The sequence below is a fragment of the Pinus tabuliformis genome, chromosome 3_2 (assembly GCF_031772625.1).
Source record: "Pinus tabuliformis cultivar Carrire ecotype Pingquan chromosome 3_2, CPIR1, whole genome shotgun sequence".
NCBI lineage: Eukaryota > Viridiplantae > Streptophyta > Pinopsida > Pinales > Pinaceae > Pinus > Pinus tabuliformis.
Window position 1 is genome coordinate 1,182,670,440 of NC_142302.1, and position 5,483 is coordinate 1,182,675,922.

The following is a 5,483-nucleotide window of genomic DNA, read 5'->3' on the forward strand; positions in this document are numbered from 1 at the left end:
TTGAATATGTAGATGTCTCTGCAGTTGCAATGTGTATACGAACAGCAGGAATGGCATTTCTGCATTTTAAGTCCAAGTCATGAAGCTTCAGGCGCCGTGACCGCCCAAATGAGGCCGCTTCGGGGTTGGCTTCAATTCTATCTATCACCTAACAGACTTACCGTCATTTGTAAGTGGAAAGTACGTAGTTTTCCTTGATCCACAGGGAAAATATCTACCAAATGTCTCTGCGGCAAACCCAGGGAAGCGTATTGAATATGTCAATTCTGCAGAAATGAGACTTTGAATGTGTGAACAAATGGACAGCGACCACGGTTCTGGAAACAAATGCTGGAGGAATTGAAGCAGGGGCAGACACAGCTAGCGGCCGACGCCCTTTTTCTTGAAGGTCGTTATCAGACAGAGGTGTCAACAGTTCTTGAACAGTTTGTAAGAAAATTATGTGATTTCTTCAACATTACACTTCCCTCCCACTCTTCTCCTCGTGCAAGTAGTAGTGGCAGCAGTCGAGGGGCAGATGGAGGCAGCTCCAGTCATGGTGGAAGTAACAGAGGAACAGATGGAGATAGCTCTGGTAGCTCTGGCCGCATGCAGCCATGATTCTACTTCATCTCAGATAACTTGTTCTTTCATCCACACAATTAAATCAAGTGAGAACGCAGTGGAAATGCTGGATCTTGCGCCCCAATCTGTCCCGACGTTCTGACGTTCTGGAATGAGAGGCTCAAAGTCCAGCAAATGTTCGACTCCAGTGCGTAATCCAATGGTGTCTTTGCCAATCACTTCCCCAACTCCTCCTCAAGTTGCTAGCCACGCTCAAAATTATTTTCTTTGGCAGAGTAATTTGAAGGAAAGGAAACAAAGGTCGAACCTGTTCGATATGCACTGATTTGCAACCAACACAAATAGGCGCAGTCGACACAATCCGGTTACATTACATGACATTCGGTGCGTTCGGCAAAACTTCTCTCTAATATTGGCAGACGTTGCTCGACAGAAGGTGAAGACTAAGAAAGGAGGGCAGTTAACACTTGGAAAAAGATGATGATGCCAACATATACAGGTAGTATAGAATTCGGTTCGTCACATTCAGGTCATAGACCGGGTTAGGAATCATTTCTACAATCTGCGTCAATTGTGTTAAAATATGTGAAGTTCCTTGAAAACCATACGTTCTTCTTACGCTAGCAAGCATTCACATCCACAAAATGTTTGACAAAAAATATGGCCCCCTTTCAAGTACTCAATCCAGCGCTACTCCATACAATTAAGCCCTTGAAAATTTCTAATATTAATGCCATAAAATACCTCCTCCGATTAATTTGAAGAGAATCGATCGAGCCGTTGCAATTCCTGGTTTCTTTCTTCAAAGCAATTGACAGACAGCCAGGCTGGGGAGCATATATTCACTCTTTGAAGTCTACGCAGCCGAAGTCATGCAGCAGTTTGAATAAACTGTAAATGGGACAGCATTGACAGTGCTGGACAGGACAACGCTTCTTCAGGAACGTTCATGGGCAGTCCAGAGTGCAGGTACAGAGAGGGCAGGTATTTAATTACTAGCATATCCCAGGCAGAGGTAGAGCAACCCAGGACAAAGACGTTATATATGGCAGAGGCAGCATATCAGGAGCGCTGGAAAAGAATATGGCAGAGGGCGCAGTGTCAGGGTAGAGAATGAAACGCATGACAGAGGCAGCACTCAGATATGAGCAGCTCAGACACAGAACTATGGGCAGAGGTGCAGGACTGACGTGCACATAACAGGCCACAGAAACACAAGTGGCTCTGATACCATGTTAAACACACATGGATAGTAAAGACAATAGGAAAGATAAAATTGAGTTCATTTTTTATTACCATAAGATATACATTTATAGTACAACATATGACTCTTGGGTTTCAGATTCCAAGGTCTCTTGGATTGCTTTGTCCATTCGGCTTCCACACTAACCCTTTAGGATTAGGTGTCCAACAGATACGACTCAATCCACACAAATGTGTGTTCTGTGTCAGTTCTAGCCGTTTGCTTGGCTCTGTAGTCTCAAAGGATGGGATTCGTCTTGATCCGTGTAAGGTTCAGGCAATCATAAATTTGCCTCCACCTTCAAATTTGCTTCAGATTCAGAAACTCCAAGGGAAAGCAAACATTCTGAGGAGGTTCATTCCAAATTCCGCCGAACTTGTTAAAGGTTATACATGTCTATTGAAAAAAGAAGTACCCTTCGTATGGGATTACGTCGCGCAAGATTCCTTTGATGCTTTAAAAGAAACCCTAATGAAAGTGTTGGAGAGGTAAATCCCCTCTACGGATAGAGGCGATCCCTACTAGCCCAGAATGGGTCTAGCAACAATCGATCAATGCTACTGTGCAAGTTCCTAATTGCAATTAAACAAGAGGCAAAGAACACCTACTTGGATTCCAACGCTATTGTTTGATGAAGAGATGCCGCTCTCGCTCCTTCTCTCCAGCCAGTCACGATCTACCACGATCTCCGTGAATAGATACCTGCACACACGAAGAGACAGACAAACACAAGCGTGAAATCTAGTAAAAGAAACTATACATCAGTTAGAAAGGATGTAATCCACATTAACCATTATAAGACAAATGAGAATGGAACCATAACAGTAGTCATCTATTATTAAATCAATAACAAAGAAAGGTACAACCAATGTTCTGATGCTGAGTCCTTCTCTTGAGGGTCCAGCTAGCAAGTCTCTTAAGCATTCACCTTTGGAAATGGATTCTCCCAACACAAAAGCTCTCTCTCACACAAGCAATACTCACAACCTTCCTTGAGCTTCCTCTAACAAAACCACACTTGTCACCCCAATTACCTACTAACAGCAACAATCCAAGCACTATGAGTTCCACACTATCCAAAACTAGCTGCTCATGGTAATGGTGGAGGTTTAAGTAGAGAAGGAGTCTCCATGAATGGTGGGAGGACAAGATTATCTTCAAGGAAGCTGGTTCCAAATGACGAACAGACATGCCATAGAAAGGAGGGCGACACTCACAAGGCTAACAACTAGGCCTGGAACCATCTGGAAGGCTGGATGTTGGAACAAATTCGCCCAAACTGGATCAGCGCGGGTGCAACACTGAACTGACGCGCTGACAGCGCATCACAATAACAGTGGAGGCTGTGTCAGCGCGGCTTGATACTTTTATAGGGAGCGCTAGTGCACAAAATCCGGCCAGCGCGGGAAACCCGTGTGCTTCCGCGCTGGCAGCGCACCAGTAACACTATAAGCCGCCCGTCAGCACGGTTATTTTAATAACAGACGCGCTGATGCAGTAAACTTTGGAAAAGTGGGTCATTTGGCCAATTTCAGAGAGCATGAGCATGGTGCATTTGATTTCATGAGACATTAGGGAGACTGACAGGGAGACAGTGACAAATTACTGCGTAACAGATGCCCCCTAAAGCATGAAGCCCGAGAGAGTGGGAGGGGTGAAATGCTTTACAAAACTGCTGAACCGGAACACCACCAGGAAGGACCCGCATGAATGTACAACTGATATCTCAATCACATGTAGTCTAGGCATGGGCACAACCATCCAAAAGACATACGAAGAAGGTCTGTGGTATGGACGCAGCCACCCAGCTGAAGAGACCATAAAGATAAGAGGGTATGGTCGCAGCCATCCCGAAGACTTAGGTATGGGCGCAGCCATCCATCAATGAGTCATGTAATAACAATCCACAAAATCGCAGCCTGGTTCATAACAGAAAAAATCCAGGGTCTTGCGCTCCATCCCATCCCGAACAAAGTACAAGTTCAAGCATGTGAATACATGAGTTGAAGTCGAACATGCATGAACATCGTCTGATTACCAGTCAATGATGAAAACCGTTAACAGACGCGAGAGGTACCACCAATAATGACGATGGTCCTCAAGGTACTCATAGGTACAATCCGCGGCGTGTGAATCAATGAGCTGGTGTCGAACACCCGCAGAATCATCCGATCGGAGGTCAATGATGAAAACCTCGCGTCGAACACGAAGAACCTGCCATTGAGGCATGCAGGCTCTAAGGCACCTGAAGGGAGTCTCTAGGTCACTTTCCTGGATAATGAGCTGAAGTCGACAGGAAGTAACCTTGATCGAAGGTGGGCCATAATGTTTCCCACATCATTGACACGAGACAGAGAAGGATAAAAGATTTTGTGTGAGACATCAGAGGGAGGTGGTAATCTTGCAGAGGTCAACTTCTCTTGAACATATCGGCGGCACAAAAGCGGATTTGGCAGTATCTGACATCAAATGAGCAGAGGTCATGGTGACAAGGAAATGAGCAGATGAGAGGTCAAATAGGATAACCCAAACCCATGGAGGCCAGTGTAAAACAAGATGAGAAATCCCCACCTAGACACGAATGCAGAGGAGTGCCGTGTTCAAGAGCGACATACTGCCTACACGACCATTATTACAGTTTCATTTTCCCCACCATTTCTGGCAGGTACCCCGATTATTTTTGGATGACAAGCTTGACGGGGATAGCATATGCTTGGAGAGGTGTCATTTCGACGATGCCCGATGTCATTAAGTTTTAACGAGCCTGACAAAGGAGAAGCTCGGTGTCTTTTCTTGTTTAGAGAGTCTGAAAAGACAGCGGAAAAGGAGACTCCAGGGGGGTCCTTTTTCATAAAGTTGTGTCTCTCGAGCCCGAAAAAGTATAAAACAATGCTCGAAAGAACCGCCCGGCCATTACGACTGAGGAGTACTTTTCGTAAATAGTAGCTTCGACCCGAAAAAGTAAAAAAGCGGTCAGAAGCACGTCGTTTTAGAGCCAATAACGAGTGCGAAACGACAAACACCCGGCAATCTTTTTAAGTTATACGGTCGGAAAAAGAGCTTAAAATGACCGCCTCTCATTCCCTTTAACGAGCCGAAAGGAAGCTCGGCCATCTTTTCTTGATTCATGTCGGAAAAGAGCTTAACGACGACATTTTTTGGGACCAAGTGTACGAAGAATCGTTATGACCACGCCGGTTACTAGGACCTGCACAAGAACACCACCCGCATAAATCCGTTCGATATGCATAAAAACATAGTAAAACATGCATAAAGGCATAATTTAGTGACACTAGAGCTAAATCCATGGTGAAAATACGACAAAAACCCACATTGACAAGAAATTATAGCAAATTATGAGTTTTTTACCATAAATAGGGGGGTAAAAGTCATTTTTTACCATTGTTACCATTTTGAGTTGTGAAGAACGTGGAGGAGCTGCAAGGTTGACGGAGTGATTTCCAGCCCGTACAGACACCATTCATCCGGCAGCTTGTTCCAGGTAGGTTCTCTTCTCCCTGCGTTTCATTTTGAGCATTTTTTTGAGCAATTCCACGGTGGAATGTGGCCCTATGGGCGAATTTTTTGAGCGTTGGTGCGCTCTCGGTCAGCGCGGGTTTCCCGCTCGGGACCGCGCTGATCGATTTATATTTACACGTACCACCACATGGGTCAG